The following is a 16,027-nucleotide window of genomic DNA, read 5'->3' on the forward strand; positions in this document are numbered from 1 at the left end:
TGTTTATATTACCTTCTCTTTATCCAATCCAACATTGATAAGTACCTAGGTTGATTCACTATTGTGAGTAGTGCTGAGATGAACACATGAGTGCATATGTCTTTTTGATAGAATAATTTATTTTCCTTTGGGTATATACCCAGTAATGAAGTTGCTAGGTCAAATGGTAGTTCAGTTTTAAGTCTTTGAAAAATCTCCAAACTGTTTTCCACAGTTGCTGAATTTATTTGCATTCCCGCCAACAGTTTATAAGCATTCTCTTTATTTTCACAGACTTGAGAGTATCTGTTATTATTTGACTTTTTAATAATGGTCATTGTGACTGATATGAGATGGCATCTCACTGCAGTTTTGATTTTCATTTCTCTAATGATTATTGATGTTGAATATTTTTTCATATTAATTGAGTGCTTGCATCTCTTTTTTTGAAAAGCATCTGTTATGTTCTTTGCCTGAATCAGTAATTTAAAAACTACCAACCAAATAAAAAGCTCTGGACCAGATAGATTAATAGCAAAATTCTACCAGATGTATAAAGAACTAGTATCAATTCTACTAAAACTATTCAAAAAAATAGATGAGGAGGGGCTCCTCCCTAACTCATTTAATGCAGTCAGTATCTGACTGACACCAAAATCTGGCAAACATCAACAAAAAAATTCAGGCCAATATTTCTGTTTAGTCTAAGCAAGACTCCTCAACAAAATACCAGTAAACAAAATCCAGAAGCACATCAAAAAGTTAATTCCCTATCATCAAGTTGGCTTTGTTGTTGGAATGCAAGGCTAGTTCAACATACGCAAATCAATAAATGTTGCAAATCAAAAAATTATTTAATTTAATATAATTAAATATAATTCTCAGAATTAAAAGCAAAAACCATCTGATAATCTCAATAGAGACAGAAAAAACTTTTTGATAAAATCAAACATTTCTTCATGATAAAAACCCTCCACAAACTAGGTATCAAACAAACATACCTCAAAAAAATAGAGCCATTTATGACAACCTCACAGCCAACATCACACTGAAGGGCAAAAGCTGGAACCAGCCCCTTTGAGAACTGGAACTAAACAAGGACACCCACTCTCACTCTCCTATTCAACATAGCACTGGAATTCCTAGCCAGAGTAATCAGGCAAGAGAAAGAAATAAAAGACATCCAAGTAGGAAAAGAAGTAGTCTAAATATCTCTCCTCACTGATGATATGATTCTGTACTGAGAAAACCTTAAAGTCTCTGCCATAAGGTTTTTAGAACCGATTAATGACTTTAGTAAAGTTTTAGGATACAAAATCAATGTACAAAAGTCAGTAACATTTCTACACACCAATAATGTTCAAGCTGAGAGTCAAATCAAGAACACAATTTCATTTACAATATCCAAAAAATAAATAAAAAACCTAGGAATGCATCTAACCAAGGAGGTAAAATATCTCTACAAGGACAACCACAGAACACTACTGAAAGAAATCAGAGATGACACAAAGAAATGGAAAAACATTCCATGCTCATGAATTAGAAGAATCAATATTGTTAAAATAGCCATGCTACCCAAAGCAATTTACAGATTCAACACTACTTCTGTCAAATGACAAGTATCATTTTTTTTCACAGAATTAAACAAAACTATTTTAAAATTCATATGGAACCAAAAAAGAGCCTGATCAGCCAAAGTAATACTAAGCAAAAAGAACAAAGCCAGAGGCATCACATTACCTGACTTCAAACTATGCTATAAGGATACAGTAATCAAAACAGCACACTACTAGAACATAAAGACCAATGGAACAAAATAGAGAATCCAGAAATAAAGCCGTATACCTACAACCACCTGATTTTCGAAAAAGTTGACAAAAACAAGCAATTAGGAAGTGACTTCCCCTTAAATAAATGATGCTATGAAAACTTCTGCTACATGCAGAAGAAGAAAACTGGATCCTTACCTTGTGCCATATACAAAAATTAGGTAAAGATGAATTAAAGCTTTAAATGTAAGACATCAAACTATAAAAATCTTAAAAGAAAACCTAGGAATTACTCTTCTTCACATTAGCCTTGCCAAAGAATTTTTTGTTGAGTCCTCAAAAGCAACTGCAACAAACACAAAAATTGACAAGTGGAACCTAATTAAACTAAAGAGCCTCTGCACAGCAACAGAAACTATAAACAGAGTAAAGAGACAGTCAACAAAATGGGAGAAAATATTCATAAACTATGCATCCAACAGGGGTCTAATATTCAGAACCTATGAGGAACTTAAACAAATAAGGAAAAACCAAATAACCCCGTTTTTTAAAAATGGGCAAAGGACATAATATTTTTTATAAAGCCTGAATTCTACAATTTTCTATGGTTGGATGTGTAACATTTTGAGTTAATGCTATCACAATTAACATTAATTAAACATTTTTTACAACACATTTTAGCATGCAAATACAACTCAAAATAGTTCTCAAAATTTAGTTTGTTCAAGAATAACCTAGGAGCTTATATAAAATATATGTCCAGGGATACCATTCTCAGAGGTTTTGATTCAGTATATTCAGTTTCAGTCTCAGGAATACACCTGTCAAGTAATTACCTCAGATAGTTTTGATTTATAAATAAAGATATTTTTAAAGATCTCTACATCTATGTGACAAAGTTTATTGGCACACTTTCTGTCCCACTTTAAGTTTCTAACATTAAGACTCTGCCGCTATTGTTAAGACTCTGCCATATATTTGCCATATATTGTTGCTATATCATTTTATTTAATCTTAGCCTGGCAAACTGAAAGGAGGTATATATATAATATCCTTTAATGTATAAAATATACATTAAAACATAATTGTATATATACACAAATATAAAAATATATTTACATATATTTATATAATCATATGTAAATATCTTAAGTGTGTGTTTACATGTATTTACATACATATTTACATCAATTAAAATATATTAAATTATTTAATATAATATTTATTATATTAAATTATATTATTATATTAATGTGTGTATATATACAATTGTATTTTAATGGTATTTATATATAAATAGGTATATATAACACATTATTATATCTATAATATTATGTATATGTGTGTATATGTATACTATTGTATTTTAATGGTTTGAAATAAAAATCCCTTTCTTAAAATATTTCCCCAATATGTGATCTGAATTTTAATCATGTTTAAATTATTGTTTTTGATTTGTGAAATATGTAAATATTCAAAGATTGCACTCTTGTCATAATGGTTGTCCCTTACTTGTAGGGCTAATGGACAAGTAGTAAATGCCAGATGCCAGGGACCTGCTTTGTAAAGAATGCTTTCTTTATTGAAAAAACACACACTTAATGGTAACTAACACACTTAATAGTAATGAAAAATATAGAAGACATGAGATTGTTTTAGATTTTATATAATAGAATATTATAAAGTCATTAAAATACTTTGAAAAAGCTTTTTACGAAAAACAAAATTGACAAAAATAAAATACATTATTTAAACACAGAATCAAAACTTCAAAATGACACCAATGCTCAATGATCAAGGCCTACTTAATACACTTTTGACATTTATTGTTAGACTATTATTTTGGCACTAAAAATATATATTTTTCACAAATTAAAAGTTCTTATATCAAAAGTATAATATGACATTTTGAGTTTAATGACTGATATTTATGCTTAAAATACGTCAAGTGATAAAAATTTCGTATGTTAGAACAAATACATAGTAAGAAAACTTTGATGTATTTATCCATAGGGATAACATTAATATTATTTTTTTACATTTAAAAAACTATTTTCCCCTACCTTCTCACTTTTTAAAATAAAGCACAAATATATGTTTTTAAAAACCTGCTTTGTCACTGTGGATTTTTTTTATCCTGATAACTAGGAAATAGCATCATACAATTGAAAAAGTATTGATCTAGTAGCTGGATTATTATACTTCCACCTATGTAAAGTAATCTTTTTCTTTTAATTTTGGTTAAATCTTTTAATCTAAATATCTACACTATGAGGGAATTTGTTTTATCCTTTTTCATCTGACAGTATTGTACCATATGAGTGATAATTTATTGTAAATAGATAATATATGTCAACACATCAATAAGCATAAAATATACGTTAAGTAAGAACGTTTAGATTTCTGACTTCAAAAATATTATCAAGTGGAAAACATAAGATTAAAAATAACTTTTAACTAGAGCTACATGGGAGTTGAAGATTTCCACACTAAGAATATTACAGTCTCTGAATCTACCAAATGTTTCTGGAAAATGTTCATGTGACATAATTATTTTAAACATTTTCCAAATCATGGCAACTAGAATATGTTAAAAATTAACTATTTATATATGTGTATATTTATATTTTATATATATGTATGTATACATACACATGCAAACTAATATGTGAGGGTCAAATATGTCTAAATATATACATTAAGTATTACTATTTTTATAGTACATTACTTAAATTTTGAAGGAAAGAAAATACTAATGTTTGACTATGATAAAATAAATAAGTAAATAAATAAGCATATAAATGAAATGAATACAAAATGCTAAAAACAAAAAATCAAAGAATAAAGGAAGACATAGGAAATGAAAAATATATAACCACTAGTCATATAAATAACTAATGAAACATATCCCAAGAAGAGGGCACAATATATTTGATTCATCACAGAGGGATCATCATGCTGGAGTTGCCTGATGAAGGAAGACAGTGTTCAAATAGGAGGGGCAGGTGGTACATGTCCCAGTTTGTTAACATGAATATGTTGCATGATGCTGAGGTTTGGGGTATGGATTCTGTCACCCAGGTGGTGAGCATAGTACCCAATAGGTAGTTGTTTAACCCTCACTCCCTCCCTCCTCTACTAGCTCCACTGTCTACTGTTCCCATGTTTATGTTCATGTGTGCTCAGTGTTAATCTCCCACTTGTAAGTGAGAATATGTAGTATTTGGTTTTCTGTTTCTGTGTTAATTCACTAAGGATTATGGCCTCCAGTTGCATATATGTTGCTGCAAAAGACATGATTTCATTCTTTTCCAAACTGCCTAGTATTCAATGGAATATATGTATCACATTCTCTTTATTCAATCTGATCCACCACTGAAGGGCACCTAGGTAGATTCCATGTGTTTGCTATTGTGAATAGTGCTGTGATGCATATGCAAGTGCATGTGTCTTTTTGGTAGAATAATTTATTTTCTTTTGGTTATATACCCAGTAATGACATTGCTGGGTTGAATGGTAGCACTGTTTCTCTTGGAGAAATGTCCAAATGGCTTTCCACAAGGCTGAACTAATTTACATTCCCCAAAAGAGAGTATAAGGATTCCATTTTCTCCATAGCCTCATCAGCATCTGTTATTTTTTTATTTGTTATAGTAGCCACTCTGACTGGTTTGAGAATGGGTCACTGTATTTACAGTGACTGGCATCAAGCTGTAGTTTTTGACTTACATTTCTCTGAAGATTAGTGATGATGAGCATTTTATCATGTTTGCTGGTCATTTGGGTATCTTCTTTGGAGTTCATGTCCTTTGCCCACTTTTTAAATGTGGGGTTCTTTTTTTTTGCTTATTGATTTGTTTGTTTCGTATAGATTCTGGATATTAAACCTTCGTCAGGTGCAGAGTTTGGGAGTATTTTCTCCCATTCTTTAGGTTGTCTGTCTACTCTGTTGATACTTTGTTTTGCTGTGTAGAAGCTCTTTAATTTAATTAGGCAATGCTTGTCAATTTTTGTTTTTGCTGTAATTGCTTTTGAAGACTGTCGTAAATATTTCACAAGATCAATGTTCAAAATGCTATTTCCTAGGTTTTCTTTTAGAATTTTTATATTTTACATATTGAGGTCTTACATGTAAATCTTTAATCCATTTTGAGCTAATTTTTTATATGGTGCAAGGTTGGGGTCCCGTTTCATTCTTCTGCATATAGCTGACCAGTTATCCCAGCAGTATCTATTAAATAGCTTTTTCTTTCCCCATTAATTGTTTTTGTCAGCTTTGTCAAAGATCAAATTGTTGTACATGTGCAGCTTTTCTGGGTTCAGTATGCTGTTCCATTGTTCTATGTGTTTTTGTGTTCCATGTGTTCTATCTGTTCTTGTTTTAGTGCCACACTCTTTTGGTTACTGTAGCCTTAAAGTATAGTTTGAAGTTGGGTAATATGATGCCTTCAGCTTTGTTCTTTTTGCTTAGGCTTGCTTTGGCTATTTGGGCTTTTTTTGGGTTCCATGTGAACTTTTGGAATAATTTTATTTAATTCTGTGAAGAATGATATTTGTAGTTTGATAAGAATAGCATTGAATCTGTAACTTGCCTTGGGCAGTATGGCCATTTTAACAATATCGATTCTTCCAATCTATGAACATGAAATATTTTTCCATTTCTTTGTGTCATCTCTGATATATTTCAGCAGTGTTTTGTAGTTCTTCTTGTAGAGATCTTTCACCTCCTTAGTTAGCTGTATTCCCAGGTATCTCATTTATTTTGTGGCTATTATAAATGGGATTATATTCTTAATTTGACTCTCAGCTTGAACATTCTTGGTGTATATAAATGCTACTGATTTTTGACATCAATTTTGTATCCTGAAACTGTATTAAAGTCATTTATCAGTTCTAGGAGCCTTTTCACAGAGGCTTAGGATTTTCTAGGTATAGAATCACATCAGTGAAGAGAGATAAGTAGACTTCTTTTCCTATTTGAATGCCTTTTATTTCTTGCTCCTGCCTGATTTGTCTGGCTAGATGGTCACTTTGAGAAACCTGCAGAATATTTGGTGCATAATGGAAATGATAAGTAAGTCAGACTTCATATTGTCCTGCCCAAACTATTTCCTGGGCAGTTAAGGACTTGTTGAGTTAATATAATATGTGTGGCTGTGTCTGATGGAGACTTGTGTTCGAATGTGCTTCTGAAGAAAAGACTTTGAATATACTTCTATGTCGCTAGTTAACAGATCTGAGAAGTCAGGATACCTGTTCCATGAAGGGGTCCAAAAGGAAGATGACCAGAGGCTTATGGGTCTCTATACTGAGCATGCCCAGCATGACAGGCTGGCATTGAGGCTGAAAAGGCCAAAGGCAGAGATTATCCTGCCCTAAGTGGGGTCACACACACAGGCTAAAGTAGCCCGTCATGGCACCAGACGCTACTACTGGGATCATCTGAGACAGTTAGTAGATGAAAAGGATAAAATCCTAGAATTTCTTTAATTCATGTCCAACATTTACTGATGCAGACACTGAGGCCCAGAAAGAGGAAGGGATTTGCCAACATACAGGCAGCAGTTAAAATGGGAGTTGGAACCCAGTTTTCTGTCTCCTGGTTTTCTTTAGAAAACCGGAAGACAGAAAGTGATTCTTATTTTTCCTTCTACTTTAGTTCACTTTACAAATAGTGTTTCATACAGAAGACAATGAACTGAGAGAGGTTAGGAAGCCGGCTTTGAAATCACACCATATGCTAAAGCTTGGATATGTCCTCCAAATCTCATATTGAAACGTAATCTCCAATGTTGGGTGTCGCGCCTGTAGGGAGGTGACTAGATCATGGGGGTGGATTTCTCATGAATGGTTTAGCACCACCCCCTTGGTGATTTCCTAGTGATAGTGAGTAAGTTCTTGTGAGATCTGATTGTTTAAAAGTGTGTGGCATCTTCCCCTTGCTTTCTCTTGTACTCCTGCTTTTGCCATGTGATGTGCCTGCTTCTGCTTTGCCTTTTTGCTTCAGTAAAAGCTTCCTGAAGCCTCCCCTGGAAGCCTAGCAGATAACATTACCATGCTTCCTGTACACCTTGCATTTGCAGAATTGTCAGCCAATTAAACCTCTTTTCCTTGTAAATTACCCAGACTTAGGTATTTATAGCAACAGAAGAACAGACTAACAAATTATGAATGTATTAAAAGAGCACTTAACATCAGGAACAAAAGATTACCAAGCCACAACTCTTTTAATTTATAGATGATGAAACTGGAAACCAGAAAACCAGATGACCTGCCTAAGAACACATGGAAACACCTGGCCTCCTGACTCTTCCTGGCTGTGCCCCCCTGTATCATAGCTGTGTCCAGGCAGCTACCACCACTGACTGAACGTTTCAGCATTAAATGCTAGGTTTCAATCCATGAGCTTGTGAACACACTTCTGTGTTTTCTGTAAACTAAAGTTGAAGGTATATAATAATGCATAGTTCAGTATCATCCATACAAATGTCATTGAACATTTATTTCAGATTTCAGTATCAGGAAAAAAGTACTTCCCTGAGAAGTGAGCATATTTCTGATAAGTATGAAAGCAATTATGTTTCCCTATTTACTCTGGCTGGCACAAAGCTCAGAGCCTAATTCAATGTACATTAAAATATGGGTATTTCCTCTTTTTATCTTTTATCACCAATTTTTATTTAATTTACTTTAATACATATGTCTTTGGAGTTAAGACAACTCAATTTCTTTTTGTGAAAGATGGAGACATCATCATCATAACAATAATTGTTGTTATGGTAAAAATAAATTATAATAATGTTAATAACAAAAAGTAAAAATTAAAATAGGAGGAGGGAAAGGTAGAGCCTTGTAGTCCATGATAAGAACTAAAATACCAAAGTTGTCTAGTGAAGACAAGGATTTTCAGTAAAGAATGACATAGACTTATATTTTGAAAGGATAGCCTAAACAAGTGCATATAAAGTAGAATATGATGGTGAGACCATGATGAAAAGAGGCAGAAGCATTGGGGAAAACTGTTCATATTCATAGAAAGAAATGATGGTTGTGTTGACAGGAGTTGTTAGAATAGTCAGATTCCAGAAGTATTTGAAGGTAGAGCTGCCAGCACCTATTGGTGTATCAAGGACAGAAGAATGAGAAAGGTCAAGAAAAAATAATTTGCATGTGGGAAGGGCAGAAATAGTAAGTTCTGTGTGGCACAATTTAAGTTTGTAAAAACTAGTAGACATTCATGTAGAGACATTGAATTCATAATTGAATAGATGAGCCTGTATTTCAGAGAAGCTGTCAGGATTGCAGTTATGCATTTGGGAGAGGTCAGCATTCGCCTACATATGCTGACTACATAAGGTCCCTTCGAGTGTGAGTGTAAATAGAGGCAAGAAGTTATCCAAGGGCTGAGCATGGAGCACATTGTTGTGATCAGCAATCCAAAGTTACGATTCTTTCTAAGGTTACCTGAGGTAGAAGCAGAATTGAAGGAGAGTAACTTCTTGAAAGAAATACAGAAATGTATTTCAGGAAGCTTGAAATACTTGTCTGTAAATATCACTTAATTGTGGTGGATAAGGGAAAGAAACTGGCATTTAGATTTTGTAATATGAACATCACTGAGGTTACTGCCAAGTTGCAATTCCGAGGAATGTTTGGGAGTGCCTCCCCTCTCCCTTTCAAAAAACGTATGTTCCGAAGAGAAAGGGACAAGGGGGAATGAAGAAGACGATGAATGGTAATTATTCTCTGGAAAAAGAGAAATAAGGCTGTAATTCAGGGTGAAATATCAAAATAAAAAAAAACCCTACTAATGTAGAACTAATGAAAACACATATATGTAAACAGTCAAGTTATTAGAGTGTGATATGTAGAATAAAAGAGAACTATAGCCACAGCTCTTATGTAAGCTTACAGTTGGAAGCCTCAACCATGAAACAACTAATTAGTCTGTAATAAACAGTACTTACAAATTTGTGCAGAAGACATAATACACGACTTGATATTTTGAAGAATGAAAATTAAATTTTGGATATTTTCATGAAATACATTTTCCTTTTGATTGAATTGGAGAATGGCTTTTATTATCTTTATAAGCTGAAGACTTCCATCAGATCTTTCCACTAAATCCATATGCTTGAGGAAAGGCAGCCATATTGAGAGGTGACAGCGTGCTGGCAGTCGTGACAGCGTGCTGGCAGTCCTCACAGCCCTCACTCGCTCTTGGCGCCTCCTCTGCCTGGGCTCCCACTTTGGTGGCACTTGAGGAGCCCTTCAGCCCACCGCTGCACTGTGGAAGCCCCCTGCCAGGCTGGCCAAGGCTGGAGCCCACTCCCTCAGCTTGCAGGGAGGTGTGGAGGGAGAGGCGCGAGCGGGAACCAGGGCTGCGTGCGGCGCTTGCGGGCCAGCTGAAGTTCCGGGTGGGCGTGGGCTTGGCGGGCCCTGCACCCGGAGCAGCCGGCCCGCCCTGCCCACCCCGGGCAATGAGTGGCTTAGCACCTGAGCCAGCGGCTGCGGAGGTTGTACTGGGTCCCCCAGCAGTGCCAGCCCACCGGCGCTGCGCTCGATTTCTCACAGGGCCTTAGCTGCCTTCCCGCGGGACAGGCCTCGGGACTGCAGCCCGCCATGCCTGAGCCTTCCCCCGCCTCCGTGGGTTCCTGTGCAGCCCAAGCCTACCTGACTAGCGCCGCCCCCTGCTCCATGGCGCCCAGTCCCATCGACCGCCCAAGGGCTGAAGAGTACGAGCGCATGGCTCAGGACTGGCAGGCAGCTCCACCTGCAGCCCTGGTGCGGGATCCACTGGGTGAAGCCAGCTGGGCTCCTGAGTCTGGTGGGGACGTGGAGAACCTTTATGTCTAGCTCAGGGATTGTAAACACACCAATCAGCACCCTGTGTCTAGCTCAGGGTTTGTGAGTGTACCAATGGACACTCTGTATCTAGCTGCTCTGGTGGGGCCTTGGAGAACCTTTGTGTGCATACTCTGTATCTAACTAATCTGACGGGGACGTGGAGAACATTTGTATCTAGCTCAGGGATTGCAAACGCACCAATGGGCACCCTGTCCAAACAGGCCACTGGGCTCTACCAATCAGCAGGATGTGGGTGGGGCCAGATAAGAGAATAAAAGCAGGCTGCCCCAGTCAGCAGTGGCAACCTGCTCAGGTCCCCTTCCACACTGTGGAAGATTTGTTCTTTCACACTTTGCAATAAATGTTGCTACTGCTCACTCTTTGGGTCCACACTGCTTTTATGAGCACACTGCGAAGGTCTGCAGCTTCACTCCTGAGCCAGCGAGACCATGAGCCCACTAGGAGGAAGGAACAACTCCAGACACGCCGCCTTAAGAGCTGTAACACTCACCGCGAGGGTCCGCGGCTTCAGAAGTCAGTGAGACCAAGAACCCACCAATTCCGGACACAATATTGCTTGCCTTGTAATTCTGCAAAAGTAGCCCCTGAGAAAATGTATTGGAACAGTTACCAGTTGTAACTTTTTGGCAAAAGAATTGATTTAATTCTCTGCTTTAATTTATAGTTTAATAAAAAAGTCATTCCAAAAGGCAATTCATCTTAGCTCTCAAAACCAGATCGTTGGAAACATCTTGTTTAGACAAAGCAAATGTCAGAGCAAATAGAAATTAACAAATTGAAAGCAAAATTATTTCTTTGCTTGCATGTAAAATGGACCCATTACTCCTCCAAATAGCTGTACATTAATCAAATGATAAGAAGGCAAATGATAAGAAGGCATTCATGTATGCCCAACTTTCTAGCCTTCTATAAATGTCTTAGATGTGAGCCAAATAATTTTGGCCTTTGATAAAACATTTTTACTGCCAAAAAAGCTAATTGTTGTTTCATATTTGGTTTACGTAGTTAGTAAAAGACACTGTGGCTTATCTCAAATGTATTTATATTTCAAATCTTTTGGAGGTGAGCCAGTTAAAATCGATACTTTTAGTCATTAAAAAAAAGTTCGAACTTGCTTCAACGTTATTTAGTTTATGTGTGTTTTATTGTTTCTTGCACTTTGTTATTTCATACTAGGCCTTTTAAAGAAACTTTTTCAAGACAGTAAGCAATAAGAAGTTTACTTTTCAATATACTGAGCAGTGAATTGTAAAATATATCATAAAAAGAGCTTATGAAAAAATATATGTGCTTTAAAAACAATAATAAAAATGATACAAAATATCCACACTCCAGGACAATACATAAAATATTAATTTATTCTCAAAACCCTCCATGTGCCTTTCCCAATAACACTCTTTCCTCCTTCTTCAGGAGTAACCACGATTCTGAATTTATATTAATATCTTTCTGTTTCTACATAGTTTTAAAACTACATATGTATGTTTTATCAGTAAGGTTGCAATGAGGGAAGGAAAACCACTATACGCAAAGGAATATAAAATTTATAATAGGAAACTGGAACTTACGTAATTGTGAAATTAGGTGGGGAAGGAGAGGTCCAAAAACAATCAGAAAAATATCACTAACCATGCCTGGCTTCATTAACACATTGGTGTTTACAGGAAGTGAGGTATGTCCAGCACTGGAATGGAAGCACAATGCCTGGTGTAAACAGTCAAGGGAAGATTACCAGCTCTGTGAGTTTGCAGCCAATGTCTGGATGGGACTGGGGTTGCTATCACACAGTGGGGTTGATGTCAATAAGGAAAGCCAGAACCTCTGCTTCTGTTCGACACTGCCTTCACTCAGGATGTCCTTTACCATTAATGGCTTCTGCTGTATTTTAAATCTCATGAAAAGTTCTATTGTGTCTCACCTTTACCCAACACAACACAAAGAAGGGATATGTGGAAAATATCGGAAAATCACCAGAAACACATATGTGTTACCAAACAACATATTGTACAGTTTTGTCTGTTTTTAAACTTTAAATAAATGAAGCTATACAGAATGATTTCTGTGACTCACTTCTGTTGTTCAAAATTGTATTGGAGGTTCACTCATATTTTTATTGTGTATTCTATTTTTCTATTTTTTTAATATGCCACAAAACTTGATCTCTTTTTTTTTTGAGACAGAGTTTTGCTCTTGTTCCCCAGGCTGGAGTGCAGTGGCATGATCTCAGCTCACTGTAACCTCTGCCTCCCGGTTCAAGTGATTCTCCTGCCTCAGCCTCCCAAGCAGCTGGGATTACACGAAAACTTTGTTTTTATTGGTCATTCTGAACAACGTTACTATAGACATGTAAGTACACTTTTCCTGGTGCACACATGCAAGAAATCAGAGGAAATGATAAATCATAAGGTAGTCACATGTTGAGCTTCACTAGGAAACTGTAACCTGATTGTCAAAATAATTAAATGAATCTACACATCGCTTGCAGTGGATAAGAGTTCTATTTGTTCCAAATTCACCCCCTGACAATTAATATAGACCTACTCTTAATTACCACCTACCTGGTGATTGTGAAATGATATTTTAATTGATACTAAGTTTCATTTTCTAATGACTACTAAAGGTTTTACAACATCACATACATTAATGGATTCTTAGTGTTTCCACCTTTTTAAAATTCCTATTTACATATTTACTTATGTTTGTCTACTAATCATATTTGCTATTTGTTCAATTTTAATGTTAGTATTCTACTTGATTTGTAGAATATATTTATATTTTTTCATTTTATTTATTTTTTTTCTTCATATATATGTGTGTAGTTTTAGGTTTATGCTGTTCTTAAGTTTATTGAAGACTTCCATCAGACACCTAATCTCACAATTATTTATTGTGGTAATATTTATGTTAACTATAAATATAAAGATAGTTTACATATGTAGTTTCTAATTTTTGTTTCTAGTAATTTCTACTGTGAGGTCATAAACTTCATTTTCTAAATTGCCTTATACAGTTTTTGTTTAGTTTTATTTTAGTTTTGCTTTTTCTTTGTATTTCTTCTTATGTCTGTTTCTAGGAATATGGCCGTTTCATCTAAATATTAAATGTTGTTGCCATAAACATGCTTATTATATTTGTTATTATCAGTATTTGTATACCATTGCATTATTAACATCGTTTGTATTTCCTGTCATTTTTCTTTTCCTGTTTTTGTTTTGTTTTGTTTTGTTTTGGGGACAGAGTTTCGCTCTGTCACCCAGGCTGGAGGGAAATGGTGTGATCTCGGCTCACTGCAACCTCCGCCTCCTGGGTTCAAGCCATTATCCTGCCTCAGCGTCTGGAGTAGCTGGGATTACAGGCGGTCTCCACCACGCCAGGCTAATTTCTGTATTTTTAGTAGAGATGGGGTTTCACCATGTTAGCGAGGCTGGTGTTGAACTCCTGACGTCAGGTGGTCCAACCGCCTCGGCCTCCGGAAGTGCTAGGATTACAGGCGGATTACAGGCGTGAGCCACCGAGCCCGGTCTCCTGTCTTTTTTCTTGATAAATTTCATTATAAGTTGTTTCAATTTTTTTTGAAAAAACAACCATTGACATTGCCAAATTTTGTATGACTTTGGGTCTAGTTCACTAATTTCTGACTATATTATTTCTTCCCTTTAATTGTGCAGAATATTTTTTACATTTTTAAAAATAATGTCCTGAGATGGATGCTTGCTCCTTAATATATAGCCATTCATCTTTTCTAATAGTCACATTAAGTATATATGTATATACACACAAAATGTATGTATATAAATACGTATATAAATTCTTCTAATATCTCTCTAAATACAATTTACTTACATCTCTCAAGTTTTAATATAAAATATTTTTAATAATCATTACCGTATAATAGTTCTAGTTTCTTGTGTGGAAACCTTTTTGAAACAATTTTCATATACATTTAAAATTCTTGATTTTTCAAACATATGGGGATGTGTTTTTGTTTTGTTGTTGATTTGGGTGTTAATTGTATTATCAAAATCATATATCACTTTGATATATGATTTTAATCTTTAATTTCTTATAAGGTAAAGTTTATGGCTTAGCACCAGTCAACCTTTGTAAACGTTCCACATGGGCTTATAAAACTAAAATATAAAATAAAACACAGTTCTGCTTTTGTTGTGTTCCTAGTTCTACATGTGTCATTTACATGAAATTTGTTAATCCTGCTATTCACATTTTGTATACCTTTACTTATTTTTTGGCCTGCTTGTTCTACCTGTAAATAAGGATCGACAAATATGTTAGGACATATCTATTAAAATCTTATGCTATGATGTTGTTTATTTTGCCTTGTAGTTCAGGTTTATTTCTGGTTCACCTTTTCTTTCAGAGTACAGCACCCTCTGGCCTTAATTTATTATGATGACAATTTCCTATTATATTTCTTCACTTGTGTGGATTTGGGCTTATATATCTACTCACCTTTACTGATGGGAATATTAAACAAAAAGCTTGCATTTGCAGGGATTAATAAATATTTTCAAGAAAATAGCAGCTCTGATGATGTCCTTATGTTATCTGGTTCGAATTGTCTTTTCTTTTAGAGCTTTGTAAGTTTTCATTAAACTTTTTATGCTTTTAAGTTTAGTTCAAAATTTTGCTTTATTGACGTTAAAATTTCTGAATCTTAAAATTGTAGATATTTTTCTATCATTAACAATTTAAATCAGTATTAATTAATTACACATCTTCCTTACTCAGGTCTACATATAAAATTATTAAATCATCTCATAAAAATGTGAGTTTTTTAATGCATTAAATATAATGAAAATTATGACCCTAAGAAGAAAGATAAATTATTATCAGTTGTGAATGATTTAGCTGTGTTCCACAAAAGCAATATGATAAAAATAGTTATTCCTAAGAAGTTAGTAAGGTAAGTCAGTTAAAAAGCAATATTTAGAAAAGCAACAGCTTTCATATATTCCAACATTCATAAATAACAATTATACCAGAAAAATACTTTTCAGTAATATATAAATATACTCATATTTCACAATATACAAATTCTAAGGATACTATTACTTGACATAGATAGGACCTATGTGGCGACATCTACATTGTTGTGGTGAAGCATATGCGTATCATTTATCAATTTTAAGAAATCAAGGGTTGTGCCATGTTCCTGAAGGTATTTAATGACTGACGCAAATGTTTCCATTTTTCTCAATTAACTTGTAATTCTAATAAAATGTTATTCAAAACACTAGTATTTTTCTTTTAATTGAGCAGGTGGGAGAGATTAAAAGATGCCAGCTTTCAAGAAATAATAAGGCAGTTTACAATTTCATCTGAAACCGGAAAAATAAATAGACTGCACTGAAAAGAAAACATGTAAAAATAATAGTTGGAAGCACATGTAT

Source organism: Pan troglodytes, chromosome 7, assembly GCF_028858775.2.
Source record: "Pan troglodytes isolate AG18354 chromosome 7, NHGRI_mPanTro3-v2.0_pri, whole genome shotgun sequence".
In the NCBI taxonomy this organism is placed as follows: Eukaryota; Metazoa; Chordata; class Mammalia; order Primates; family Hominidae; genus Pan; species Pan troglodytes.